Below are 16,206 nucleotides of genomic sequence, written 5' to 3' on the forward strand. Positions count from 1 at the left end.
ACCACCGTACCTCTGAGCTGAAGACGTAACGTTATAGCCATTTAAGCGTAAATTACATAGGGGTTGTCTGCCCACTATTATTAGAACAGCAATAGATTATTTTTTTGAATAGACTAAATTACCTACCAGCTGGAATCAACATCAAAATACGTACTGAGATAAGGGATGTGTTCTTGTGGGGAATATAACACCTTATACTTCCCTCCCCCACTTCTGGCTTTTAACATCGTGTAAAGAGCTCAGAATTTTGTTTTGAAAATTTATTTCGTGACACAAAACTGTCGTGACAAATGTCACAACTCTAACATAAAGATATATTACACACAGTAGTTTTACTTTAATGTTCGCCTAGTGACGTCAGCGTGCATGCTTTTAGAAAGGATGTAGTAATCTAGATTTCGTAATCTTGGTACCTACACGTTTCTTCTAAACAGACGTTTGTATTTAATCTGTAAGTTAGGTTTAAGCCATGTTCAGTTAGTTAATAGTGACATGTGTATATACATATCGTGACATAAAATTTCATCTTCTTGATGTAGGCAGATAAAAACGGTACCATCATTTTTTACTTTACTTTTATTTTCTGGTCTCTAACGGTGGTATTAAATTCAGCGTTGTGTTGCAAACGATACAAAACCTGGTTTTGGAGAGTTAAGCCTAACAATTATTCCTGTCCAATGAAGTATAATTTTAGTAATGCGTTAATTTGGTTGAATCGGTGTGGCAATTTTGGGAACACTTTTGGGATTGCTTAGTAATTCTTATATTTCATGATTTTTGTGGTGTATTTTTATTATCTATAGAAGCTGTCAGTTAATAAGATAAAACGGTTATGTAATGTACATTGGACTGAAACCTAAATACTATAGCACCCCTGTATTTGAACTTTGTTCTGTGGTTTATCATTATTGAAATAATAAGATACGGGCATTGTGATTATTTCATATCGTTCAATATTTGCATTCAGTGAAATTCTAATCATTAACGGTATGTCCTATCGACTCTTGTCATAAGACAGCAGTATTAAGCCTAATATATTTTTGAACTCCACGTTATGTATTAGGTCCTTTCATTCAGGAAAAAACAAGTCGGCTTTTAACAACCATATATTCGTCATATCCTTTGCCAATGACACGTTTCTCACAAAAAAGGGTTCACCACAAGACCTCAGTAGTTGGTGGCGACCTTTCTTCTTGATAAACATGAAAGGCCAGATAATGATGTGTTATGGCGCGCTCATCATAAGAAGAAATTCACAAAATTTAATATTTGCGCTGGTTACAAACTTTTACTATGACATATAACACAACGTTTTGGAGCAACATGAGGTTTATTATTCCATCTTGGCTGTGCCATCCTATAAAACAAATTAAAGTAATTTTGAAAAATTTCAGAGCTAGCCCTTGACAAGTATATAAAGCCAATCACCCTGTTAGAAAAATCAAACTGTCTTAGCTGAAGATGACTCCTATTCTACCAACATTTATATTTCTACCCTTTAGTCCTACTGTTAAATATGAAAACTGTGATAAATCAACACTATCAATTCCCTTTGTAATATTAGACATCTCAATCAGATCCATCTTGAATTCTTCAATTTTTCAGGAAAAAACAAAACGAGAAGTTTCAACTTCTGGTATGACAGTCCTTTTATCCGTTACAGTAACCCTTATCTGAACTATTTCTAACAATTCAATGTCTTTCCTAAGATAATGAGCCAAAGACTGAACACAATGCCCCAAATGTGGCCTAACCAGTGACCTACACAGTGAAATTGTAACTTCTTTAGACTTGTATTCAAAATTCAGTAGATATAAGCAGTATGCTGTTGCTAGTGGTAGGGCAAATAGGATTTTAGGTTGTATCTATAATTTTAATAATAAATGTAAGATAATGTATGTGGGTTATAATAATTAAAACCTCATCTACCATTTATTTACCGAACTCACTAAATGATCTAAATCCTTTTGTAAATCAGCAGCACCATCTTCACAGCCACCAACACCTTAATATAATTAACAAAGTTAACTGATTAACCATCCTTTCATCTGTGTCATTGATGCATATCAAAATGAGCAAACGTTCTGAGATTGTGACATTACTCCAGTATGAGTGAACTCTATTTATAACATCTCTCTTCCAGCCAGTCACCCTTCTAATTTGCTAATTTTCCCCCACATCAGTGGAGATAACATTTTAAACAAATCCTTCATGTGGCACTTTGTCGAATGCTTTCTGAAAATATACACCAAATCTACACACTTTCCCATATCTACACGAGCAGTAACCTTTTCAAAGAATGTTAACATGTTTGTGAGGGAACCTTTTCCTTTAGCGAAACTATGTTGACTATCAAATAAAATTCGAAACTTTGTTAAATGGCAGTAGGTGACGATATATCTCAGTAATAACATCTTACATTTTTAAATATTACGGAAAAAAACTGAAAGATAGCGAGTCATAAAATATATCATAAAAATCATGTTTTCCCCCACATTCTCCTTGATTTATACATTGCATATTCGAAGTAAGAGGTGTACAAAAATAACATTTCAGGTCTATCTTTTGTCTTCCACAAATTTAACTCTTAGAGGTCTTTCGCGTGATACCAGAACTCGTCAGTTGGGTTGCACAAAGAGAGACAAAATTATCTAAAACGCTATTTTTTATGCAGTATAATATTTTAAGTTATTGTACAGTTAAAGCTACTAGGCCTAAAATTTCTAATAATTTCAGATGTATTTGTGTGCGCAGTTTATAAGTTGAGAGGAATATGAAAAACAAAAGAGTATTTAAAGTGATTTTTTTTTTTAAATCAGTTGTATGTCTATCAATATTTTATAGAAATATTCTATAAATATTTATATAAATTGATATTCTAAGTATATTGTGAGCGATAGTGATTCTTAGTGAAACTATGGTAGTTCTTCGGCTTAAACCCACGAGCACGGCCTGAAATAGAGACGGTTACCCACATCGGAGTACGTCATATCACAGACTTACGGCTATGGCTGGGTTGAGAACTAACCGGAGAATCGATCTATCTCGGTAAACATGACCGCTCTCACACACAGTTTTATGATACCGAGAAGTTAACCGTCAGTTTTACTAAACGACTGGGTTGTGGTACAGCTTTTAATTCGTATTTTGTAATGACTTAAATTACACCATGATAATTAAAACTGTGTGATTTTCTTAATGTATTAGCACAATAAGAGACTTATTTGATATCAAAATGAACAACTTTAATTAGCTGCAGTCTAAGTAATGTTAATATTTACATAGAACAGTAATAAACAACTGGTCTCTGTGATTTCTTTCTCAACGAACTTAAACGACCTGAACCACAAAAAATAAGAAATTTCAGTTATTGTTTGTTTTGAATTTTGCGCAAAGCTATACGAATGTTATCTGAGCAAACCATACCTAATTTAACAGTGGAAGACAAGAGGGAAGGCACCTGATCATCACCACTAACCGCCAACTCTTGGGTTACTTTTTTACCAATGAACAGTGAGGCTGATACCATTATAACGCCCCCATGGCTGAAATGGAAGACAGCTAGTCATCAACACCCACCGACAACTCTTGGGCAACTCTTTTACAAACGAATAGCGGGATTGTCTGTGTCATTATAATGCCTCCACGACTGAAATGGCGAACATGTTTTTGTGTGGCGGGGATCCGAACCCGCGACTTACGGATTGAAAGTTGAGTGGCGTAACCTGGCCATACCGGGGCCTTTCTGTTGTTGAGATAATTACAAAGCACAACAAATATTAATGTACATTAAACTAAAAAAAAAAATAATCCTAGTACAAATTTCAAGGCACATTTAGTTTATTGTCCCAGAAAGAAGTTTTAGTAAGAACTATCAGATGTCGCCAAGTGCTTAAAAGATTCGACGTTCGGGTCCATAGGCAAGGGAATTTTCTTTGATATTCATCACGGTTTTTCTATTATCATTTTTCAAGACACTTACCGGGAACATGAGACCCGTGTGCCAGCACCTAGCGACGCCTCTGCATATGGTAAATTTATGGTGAAGAGGGGTACAATTGCCTCAAAAAGTGTAGCATTTATATAATCCAAATGAAATACTTCGTAAAACACTCAAGGTAAATAAAACACAGAAACTTTGTCAGCATTAACATTATTAACAAATATAAATCCGGTCAAATATGAGTATATAGGGGAATAACACCCTCTGCTACTAGCTTACTTCACCTATTGATATATGTGTATATAAAATAATCCTGGCATGGCCAGGTGATTAGGGATTTCGACTCATAATTTGAAGGTCGCGGGCTCGAATCACCGTAACACCAAAGATTCTCGCCTTTTCAACTGTGGGTACGTTATACGTTACGGCTAATTCCATTATTCGTTGGTAAAAGAGTGGCCCAACTAGCTAAACTAGGGACTGCTGATGCAGACAGCCCTCGTGTAGCTTTACCGAAATTGAAAACAAACAAATAATAAATATATTAAATAACTAATTGTTATTATTTTTTAATGTTAAGAGTGTCGACTTTCTGTTCATTTCATCAGAAATAACGATAAATCTCTTACATATATATATATTTTTTTTTCTTTCTTCGCCATCTTAACGCGTGCTAGGATACATTCTAAGCTTGAGTTGCCTAATCAGGAAAATTCATCTCGCTAGTTTTCGCGCCACTTGTCAGTTGTCAGCCGAAATCGTTGAGGGTCACGTTGACGAATCGCAGCGTTCGGTCAGAAGTGCTTGCGAAAAGTTAATGTTCAGGACGAAAAAACCAAAAACAAACAAATTAGCTACTGCCAGACGAGTAAAAATAATGGAAACGAGTTTTAAAAAATATATTTTTTAATGGCCTTAACCCACACAATCTCGTTAAGTTAATTGCGTCATTCAGTTAATTCTTACTGTTTTTAAAGCATCGAGTTTAATCGTTTGGCACTTAAAACTCCATAATATATTTATATAACGTGTGATAATGTTAATATCTAAGTTCTCTAATTTTTATTTAAAATTATAATTACAAAAAACGTTTTTCAAGAAAGCAAAATACGACATATATTAAACATTTATTTCTGAAATATAGAATTAAACATTAAAATAAACTATGCAAGTGTAAACTTTATCAAGGACACAGCTAAGCCTAAATCTTAAAATAATTATTTCACGAAAATGTGCGCGTGACTGGGAAACAATATGTTTGTGGACTTTGGTGTTCTTAATACTAGTTATGTGCTCAGTATTATCTGGTTTAAAATTAAACACAAAGCTATACGGTGGGCTATTTGTGCTCTGCCCACCACGGGTATCGAAATCCGGTTTCTGGTGTTAGATCGCAGACATGCTGCCGTGCCACTCGGTATTATAATTGTACATCTAAAATCTTTATTCTACATGAAACGGTGACACCTTAAAGCAAACATGCTCAACTGCAGCAAACATTAAATTAGAAATATCATGTTACTTCAAAACACACACACACGAATTTATCGAGAAAGGACGCTCTCCACTTCAAGGAAAGATAAACTTCTAATGTTTATATGATGTTCCATTAAAGTATATTTAATGTAAAATGAATTGAACATGAAATCCGGTTTCGAGATTTCCATTCTTCTGAAAATAGTAGCCACATGTTTGAAACGGAATCCCCAAACGGTTATGTTTTACGTAATTATCTGTTACTAACTTAACGGCCTGCTTTCTATTCGACACGCAATATAAGGGTCGTAGGTTCGAATCTCATCCATGAACGTGCTCTCTCTTTCAGCAGTTGGGCATTATAACGTGACTGTCAATCCCACTATCCACTGGTAAGGAGTAGTTCAAGAGTTGGAGGCGGGTAGTTTATTGGCTGCTTTCCTTTCTCCTAGTTTATCACTGCTAAATTAGGGACGGCTAGGGTAGATCCCACCTTTCCCAGAAAACACTAAACCGCGTTTTTGGTTTAAGAAATAAATGAGTCATATTTTATATATTTAGGGTAGCTTATGAGTCAAAATGATATTAATATATTACAAAGATTGTAAAGCTTTATCAATTTTAACAGTTTTTTATTTGTTTTTTTACAAGACGAGTTGTCCGGTCTTACTTAAAAATAGCCAGGTATTTTTTTACAAAAAGTATGTTATTTCTAAATTCATTAGCTGGTTGCTTAGTTAAGTTGTTGTTCAAGAAGCAGGAGGTCTGGCTCATTACCCTTGGATGACTGGTCGAGTTTGTTTTTTTAAGGCTAAATAAGAACTCAAACGTTTCAATATATCAAATAATTCTTTATGAAAAATTTTTACTTTACACTTTATGCCACTAGGCGGCTGTACAAACGGCTAATTTACAAATCGCAAGTTTTAATTGTTCCGAGAATATGCCAATTTCGTTTGCAGTTGCACTAAAAGTGATGTTACTTGTGGGTAAGAAAAGTGACGTAGATACGAAGAGAAAATCTAAAACCTTAGGAATTTCCCTTGTTTATTGTAAACATCCTGTTTTACAAATATAATAACTTTTTTTAAAAATGTTTTCACTGCTTTTATTGGCTTCGTTTCTTTTCGGACTTCTATCTACTTTTTATTGTTAACAGACCGGGTGTGGCCTAGTTGTTAGCGCGCATAGCTGCGTGTTGAATGGTCCAAAATTCGAGAGGCCACGTGCAAATGAACACACTCGAATTTGTAGGTATGTCGACGTTATAATTGAGACAATCCTGCTACTTGGTTAAGAGTAGACATGTAGGCGGCGTGTGCAATTGATTGGTTGCCCCTTCCCCCTGGTTAGCAGTTCTAAGTTGGAAATGGTTACACATGAATTTAGGGTTTCTAACCTTGAAGTCCGTTCAGGATAAAAATACGAAACACTTGTTATTATAATCAAACGTTTTAAAATATAGCTTATGCCAACCATTATGTCCGCGCTATTTAATAAATAGCTGCCTTCCTTGTAGATTAGCAGTTTAAAATTAGAAGCGGTCAAGCACACATACTTTATGTAACTTTCCACCTTTTGACCTAGTTAGTCGATACCTCCATCTTGAGCTATTTTCAACATGTGTCTCACACACCATTTAAACAAGTATAATATTGTTGCTTAGAGGAGATTTCGCTCGATGTGTTCTAAACGTAGTAAGTTTGATTTGTTTTGAATTTCGTACAAAGCTACACGAGGGCTATCTGCACTAGCCGTCCCTAATATAGCAGTGTAAGACTAGAGGGAAGGCAGCTAGTCATCACCACCCACCGCCAACTCTTGGATTACACTTTTACCAATGAATAGTGGGATTGACCGTAACTTTATAACGCTCACATGGCTGAAAGGGCGAGCATGTTTGGTGTGACGGGGATTTAAACCCGCGACCTTCAGATTACGAGTCGAGTACCTTAACCAACTGGCTGGCCATGCCGGACCTAAACGGACTAAGAGACTAGTTCAAATACAAAAGTCCACCTTAACAAATCGGTAAATTGCAGCAGGGCAAATAGAAAAAAAGTCGTTAGGTTGTATTTACAGCGTATAATGATTGGGTGGGTTAACTCTGTTATGTGGTTTTCAGTGTATTAATCTGCTTCGTGAATCTGATGTTGGACATACGGTGCCGAGTTCCGAAAGAATACCTAAGATAGAGAAAACGTGTTAAATCAGGGACAGTTCAGATTGAAATTTATATCTTTATCAGTTTCGTTTTGTTCTTGTTGATGTGTGAAACTATTTATTTTGTTTACTGTATCATTTCAGATACTTTTCTTGTGTGTTAACACTAAAAGTTACTGGAAATATATAACCAAATGATATTTGAAGATTCTGCTCAGATTATAAAGGATATTAACTAGGGCACGGCATGGCCAGGTGGTTAGGACTCTCGACTCGTAATCTGAAGATCGGTAGCTCGAATCCCTGCCACGCGAAACATGCTCGCCTCTTCAGTCGTGGGAACGTTATAATGTAACAGTCAATCCCACTATTCTTTAGTAAAAGAGTAGACCAAGAGTTGGCGGTGGGTGGTGATGACTGCTGCCTTCCCTCTAGTCTTACATTGCTAAATTATGGAGGTCTAGCGCAGATAACCCTCGTGTAGCTTTGTGCAAAATAAACAAACAATTAATGACAGAAGTAAGGGGTGTTTTAACTTGAAACTTTATTACATTCCAGATGGAGGACTCGTCCCCAGGACGGAAGTATTGTAAATGTATGATTAATGAAAGGTTATCTTAGAATATGTAAAGTTTCTTCCCCTATATTTAGTTGTAAAAATGCTCATAAAAATTCAAAACACGAAATGTGAAATCGCAGGTTTGCATGTATTTCTCCATGAGTCCACTGAACTTCTCTATCAAATTTGATGAAGATTCATCCAAAGGAAATGAGGTGTTGGTATAAAAACCAAAACAAACTCTTACTTAAAAAAAACAATACAAAACTGAAAATCTGTGTGTATCTTTGCATGGACCTAATGAACCTACATATTAATTTTGGCGCAGATCCATCCACACCCTGCGAAGTATTTACATTACAGACAATACTGTTATACTCATATAGAACGTAATAAGATGGTGTTGCTAATCTTCAACCAAACCTTTTATAATCGTGTATGAAAATAATTTTAATGCTATTCGATTAATTTAACTCTGTGTTTATATTCTTTGTCAGTTATATGCAGTATAATTTTTAGTTATTCGACGGAACCGGAAGCCAACAGCTAGTATTTGTCTGTTTGGTAAGCTTATTCACTATTTACTGTCTTTCATCAGTAGCATTGGTTAGAATCTTTGATATATTTAACTTTATTGTAGTCATTTTAATTTTCATTACAGTAGTTTTATTTTAGAGAATGTTTTGCGTTATTAGCTTAACATGTGTACGTAAGACTAACGTAAATTTTCTAAGCCGGCCGAACCTTGTAAGTTATTATTGGGTTTATGGCCGAAAATGTTATTAGCAGCGAAAGTATCGAACTGACGTAACAGTTAATTATAATCTTAATATGTAAAAACTTAAGAACAGTATATTTAATTAGCTGTAATAGTCACTAGGTTGATTTTAGTTTCTTTCTATGTAGTTGGCTTTCTCAGATTATAAGTTAATGTTAGTTATTCACATGGCGGTGGGTGCCGTCGACTAGCTGCCTTTCTTCTAGAAGCTTTGTGCGAATATTAAAAAAGAAACAACGTGTCGTTTCTAAGTAGGAAAGTTACATGACTAGCCCATATCAGCACGCACTGTTCGCACAACATAGTGTCTGTGTAGCGCCTAACATGAATAAGTCTTCAAAGGGTGTGGTGTGTGTTTTCTTATAGCAAAGCCTCATCGGGCTATCTGCTGAGCCCACCGAGGGGAATCGAACCCCCTGATTTTAACATTGTAAATCCGTAGGCTTACCGCTGTACTGGCGGGGGACTCTTCAAAGGGTATTCATGTTTTTCTGATACAAACTTCATGAGAATAAATATGTTTTATCTGAAACTTGTCGTTTTAAAATCGAAATAAATACAAACATAATATAACTGGTAATAGATGTAATATAAACTGAGATAAAAATCGAGATTACAGAATAAAATGTCCAGTAAAAAGATAATGGACCATCTGATGTGATTCTTATATTCGTCAAGCTGTAGAAAGAGCACCTTAATACTCTTATAAAAAACACACACACCTCTCTCCAATAAACATTCACAGAATTTCTCAAGTTACAGTTCAAGATGTCCACCTTTTACAGCACTCCCTCATGCTACATCTCAGGATCACCAAACATGTGAAAAAGAGGCTCCTGGTTCTATGACAGAATTACTTTGACAGAACTACACCCACATCTAACTTTTGTTTCGTGGTACATTTATTTTACATAGTTAATTAAGTTGTGGAATTATACAACTAATATGGAAAAATTAACAATTCACTGTTTTCTCCTCCTTTAGAAGGTGACACATGAATTAACCAACTAACTGAAGATGACACTAAAAAAGGAAGTAAAGACCCAACTGAAGATTACACTAAAAAAGGAAGTAAAGACCCAACTGAAGATTACACTAAAAGGAAGTAAAGACCTAACAGAAGATTACACAAAGAGGAGGTAAAGACTCAACTGAAGATTACACTAAAAGAGAAAGTAAAGACCTAACAAAAGATTACACTAAGAGGAGGTAAAGACTCAACTGAAGATTACACTAAAAGAGAAAGTAAAGACCTAACAGAAGATTACACTAAGAGGAAGTAAAGACTCAACTGAAGGTTACACTAAGAGGAAGTAAAGACTAAATTGAAGGTTACACTAAGAGGAAGTAAAGACTAAATTGAAGATTACACTAAAAGGGAAATAAAGACTTAACTGAAGATTACACTAAAAGGGGAAGTAAAGACCCAACTGAAGATTACACTAAAAAAGGAAGAGAAAACCCAACAGAAGATTACACTAAAAGAGAAAGTAAAGACCTAACAGAAGATTACACTAAGAGGAAGTAAAGACTGAACTGAAGATTACACTAAGAGGAGGTAAAGACTGAACTGAAGATTACACTAAGAGGAGGTAAAGACTTAACTGAAGATTACACTAAAAGGGGAAGTAAAGACCCAACTGAATATTACACTAAAAGGGGAAGTAAAGACTTAACTGAAGATTATACTAAAAAAGGAAGTAAAGACCCAACTGAAGATTACACTAAGAGGAGGTAAAGACTCAACTGAAGATTACACTAAGAGGAGGTAAAGACTCAACTGAAGATTACACTAAAAGAAAAAGTAAAGACCTAACAGAAGATTACACTAAGAGGAAATAAAGACTCAACTGAAGGTTACACTAAGAGGAAATAAAGACTCAACTGAAGGTTACACTAAGAGAAGTAAAGACTAAATTGAAGATTACACTAAAAGGAAAATAAAGACTTAACTGAAGATTACACTAAAAGGGGAAGTAAAGACCCAACTGAATATTACACTAAAAGGGGAAGTAAAGACTTAACTGAAGATTATACTAAAAAAGGAAGTAAAGACCCAACTGAAGATTACACTAAGAGGAGGTAAAGACTCAACTGAAGATTACACTAAGAAGAGGTAAAGACTCAACTGAAGATTACACTAAAAGAGAAAGTAAAGACCTAACAGAAGATTACACTAAGAGGAAGTAAAGACTCAACTGAAGATTACACTGAGAGGAGGTAAAGACTCAACTGAAGATTACACTAAGAGGAGGTAAAGACTCAACTGAAGATTACACTAAGAGGAGGTAAAGACCCAACTGAAGATTACACTAAAAGAGGAAGTAACGACCCAACTAAAGATTACATTAAAAGAGGAAGTAACGAACCAACTGAAGATTACACTAAAAGAGAAATAAAGACCCAACTGAAGATTACACTAAAAGAGGAAGTAAAGACCCAAATGAAGATTACACTAAAAGAGAAATAAAGACCCAACTGAAGATTACACTAAAAGGGAAATAAAGACTTAACTGAAGATTACACTAAAAAAGGAAGTGAAAACCCAACTGAAAATTACACTAAAAGGGAAATAAAGACCTAACTGAAGATTACACTAAAAGGGAAGTAAAGGCTCAACTGAAGATTACACTAAAAGAGGAAGTAAAGACCTAACTGAAGATTACATTGAAAGAGGAAGTGAAAATCCAACTGAAGATTACACTAAAAGAGGAAGTAAAGACCCAACTGAAGATTACACTAAAAGAGGAAGTAAAGACCCAACTGAAGATTACACTAAAAGAGGACATCAAGAGATAAGACCCAACCAGTACGGTGTAAATACAATCGTGTCACAGACTGTTTCTGCTGATTTATTACCGATTTTTCTGTTCTAAATGATTTTGTTTAAATTAACTATAACGGGAATATTAATCTATTAAAAGTGGTAACGTATCGTGAAATTTTAACATAATAATAAAGCGAAAGGACTTTTTGGAAAGCATAAAGTTTAGAACTATCAATAAAAGAGTTACCAACGATCTCAACAGCTTTTTGCTTAAACGTTTTTTTTTCTAAGCCATCTACCCAGCAGCATGATGGGTCAGAAATCAAGCTGTGATTTGAGAATGTACGATGCGAAATATCAGAAATCGTTATTACAAAAATATTGTGTGTTTCTTTATCATATGCAATGTCCGTTCTGATCTGCAAATATATAAGTTTTTAGAAAACACGTTACTTGAACAATCAGTTCTCTTCTGTTCTGTATCTCCAGTAAATTTTTCACGTGCTACATCTATAAGTCTCGTTACAGAAGTATAAATATAATAATCACCATTTTTAATCCTTGGATGACAATAATCACCCTTCTTTAACCCTGAGATGATAATAATCGTCCTTCTTTAACCTTAAGATGACAATAATCACCCTTCTTTAACCCTAAGATGATAATAATCGTCCTTCTTTAATCTTCAGATGATAATAACCACCCTTCTTTAACCTTAAGATGATAATAACCGCCCTTCTTTAACCTTAAGATGATAATAATCGTCCTTCTTTAACCTTAAGATGATAATAACCGCCCTTCTTTAACCCTAAGATGATAATAACCGCCCTTCTTTAACCTTAAGATGATAATAATCGTCCTTCTTTAACCCTAAGATGTTAATAATCACCCTTCTTTAACCTTAAAATGATAATAACTGCCCTTCTTTAACCTTAAGATGATAATAATCACCCTTCTTTAACCCTAAGATGATAATAATCGTCCCTCTTTAACCCTAAGATGTTAATAATCACCCTTCTTTAACCTTAAGATGATAATAATCACCCTTCTTTAACCTTAAGATGATAATAATCACCCTTCTTTAATCTTCAGATGATAATAACCGTCCTTCTTTAACCTTAAGATGATAATAACCGCCCTTCTTTAACCCTAAGATGATAATAATCGTCCTTCTTTAACCCTAAGATGTTAATAATCACCCTTCTTTAACCTTAAAATGATAATAACTGCCCTTCTTTAACCTTAAGATGATAATAATCACCCTTCTTTAACCCTAAGATGATAATAATCGTCCCTCTTTAACCCTAAGATGTTAATAATCACCCTTCTTTAACCTTAAGATGATAATAATCACCCTTCTTTAACCTTAAGATGATAATAATCACCCTTCTTTAACCCTAAGATGATAATAACCGCCCTTTTTTAACCTTAAGATGATAATAATCACCATTCGTTAACCCTAAGATAATAAACACTCTTAAGTGGCACTCAAATGACAATAATCACCGTTTTGTAACCATAAGATGACAATAATCACCCTACTTTAACCCTAGAATGATAATCATAACCCTTCTTTAATCCTAGTATGGATATCAACGGCTTTTCAAACGCATTTTCTGAACTATTTTATGCACTAAAATGTGTGTTAGTGTCTTGTATAACTAAAATTAAAACTGAAACATCATAATTTCTATATTTAACCTCACTGTATTTGACTGCTGGAGCTTCCAATACATTTCACATGTAGAACGAGTGATTGTAACTAATTCTTTTGGTTATTTTTTACATCCATAGTTGCAAGAGGTAGAAACATAAAATGACTCAATATGTAGATCCCACCGGTAGTGAACGGTATAGAAACGAATTCCTAATTCGATGGTTAAATTATTATCAGATTGTACTCTAATATTTTTTATCATATAACCTCAGTTACTCTTAGATGAATTTTAAACTACACGAGGACTGTATTGTAAGTACACACACAATATCACGTAAAGAAAACTAAAGACTTTTACCTTTTTTGTTAGTAACGGCAAAACTAAACTACCAGCTATCTGAGTTACGTCTACAGCGTGGAATCAAGCCCTACATCTTAACTTTATCGCTCCTCAAGCTGATAGGCCATCAGGGGGAACATAAATGTCAAGAGAGATCTTGTTTTCAAGAAAAAACAACTGTTTTTATTGTTGCGAATTTAGAACTTATGAATTATTTAAATTTGCCAATTGACAAGGCTTATGAACGATATTTAAATAACAACCATATACCTACCTTCTTTTCCGGGGGTGAAATTGAGTGGGGAACGTCCAAAGGAAACAGCTATTCAGTATTTAGACATTAAAAAAAACACAAAAAAACTGTCAAGCCTTCATGGACCACTAAATAAGTTGAGACCGGTGCCAGTTTTTTTGTTTTTTTTTGTTTTTTGCACACGAACTGGTTGTCGTTTCTTCTTCTCCATGTTGAAATAGGCCTCAATAAAATCTATGATTGGCGGGAAAAACATGCGAAGAGGGCGCGCTAGAATGTTGTAAGCATTCGAAGGTTGTTCCGCGCATTTTCTCTAGTCACATATTTGTCGTTCTAAGAGTTTTGTGTTTGTGTTTGACCTCGGATATAAAAACACTAGGAATTTTTATGTTATAGCTACGTGCAGGAGTTGAGTTCTGGAAAATGTTTACGCTAGCAGATAGTATACCTGCAGGTTGAGCATGCGCATACATACATACAAACATGTGTCCTTTCTTCCCGTGATTTTAAAAATTCTTTAATAACTTAACAGCGTAGTACACGTTCTATGCTAGTATGCGTTATACTTGTATACATTCTGGTATTTTGTGATACGTCTCATTTTAATTTTTATGTCATGCATATTAGAATTTAATTCTGAATAAATCAAACTCTGCTTTTGTTGTTGTGCAAAGCTTGTTTTGTTCTTGAATTTCGCGCAATGCTACTCGAGGGCTATCTGCGCTAGCCGTCACCAATATAGCAGTGTAAGACTAGAGGGAAGACAGCTGGTTATCACCATCCACCGCCGACTCTTGGGCTACTCTTTTACCAACGAATAGTGGGATGGACCGTCACATTATAACGCCTCCAGGCTGAAAGGGCGAGCATGTTTGGTGCGACGGAGATTTAGTGGAAAGCTAAACAGTGAGCTAATTACACTCTTTTCATCGCTGGTTATCAAACCATGGATTTTAGTGTATAAATCTACTGGTGACAGAGGGACAAAAATTTTGTTTGTTTTGTTAATAGGCACAAGTCTGTACGACAGGCTACAAAGTTTTCGCCCATCGCAGATATCAAAACCCGATCTTTACTTATACTTATTGCTGAACTACGTCGGGATTCTTGTCGTCAAAGTTGATTATTTAGCATCATTAGTATATACAGCATAGAACACCAACCTCTATTAACAAAAGTGATAAAAAAGGTGTTTTCTGTTTCGAATGAGGCGCAATTTTATTAGGAAGTGTGTTTACATAAGGTATTAAACAAAAACTGGACTATCGACACACCTCTGACAGAGAAGAGAATCACTTCTCTTGTAAAGTAACTTCGAGAGCCAGCAGTCTTAGTAACCTAAAATATGAACAACATCTCATCAGATACAAACAAATTTAAACTACTAAACACAAATCCAACAAAAACGCATGAAACTAGTTAAACAAAATACTACTACAAACGAAAAAAACCCGACAACAACACAATGTCAGAAAACATTTATTCTTACCTACGAAAGATCGTCTCACGCACACCATAACTATACAGCAACCCCAAACTTCACAAACCCAATTCTCCACTACGACCCATAATGTCGACCTATGAATCATTTAACTACAATCTCGGTAAATATATAGCGTGAGAATTTTATAAATATGTAACATCAACCGGCTCATTTTTCAAATACTTGTTTAACTTTAAATATATTCTTAATCAACTAAATCATAAAGCATTAATGGCCGGTTGTGATGTAATCTCCCTCTTTACAGAAGTCTCAACAACTGAAGCCTGCAAGATAGCTTTAGAACTTTATATCCAAGACACCAACCCATTGATACACATCCCCAGCAACCAATTAGCAACCCTTATGGAATTCACTACCACCAAAACTAACTTTATGTTCAATAACCAAAACTACTTACAAATACAGTTACGACAGAAAGTGTTCGTACCGAGTGTTTTTTTGCTCATAACTTAAAAAGCATCATGAGTAGGCTAATAGAAGTATAGTATATTATAAATATTATACTAACACACACCTACATAAGTTTTTATGTAAATTAAACGACAAATAAACTGTTTATAAACAAATAACCAAACATAGGAGAAGCAGAAAGTGCTCGCACAGTTTAAAACGTGTGAAAAAAACTTATATTCCTGTAAAAATTTTTTAGTTTAACGAATAAACTACATTATACCATTCCAGAACTAGACACTGGGTTCATAATTATTGGAATTTAGCCAGCAAAAAATGTACTTCCAGCAATTTAGCGCCGTCTCCGTCATTATCT

This window comes from Tachypleus tridentatus, chromosome 12 (genome assembly GCF_004210375.1).
Source record: "Tachypleus tridentatus isolate NWPU-2018 chromosome 12, ASM421037v1, whole genome shotgun sequence".
NCBI classification, from domain to species: domain Eukaryota; kingdom Metazoa; phylum Arthropoda; class Merostomata; order Xiphosura; family Limulidae; genus Tachypleus; species Tachypleus tridentatus.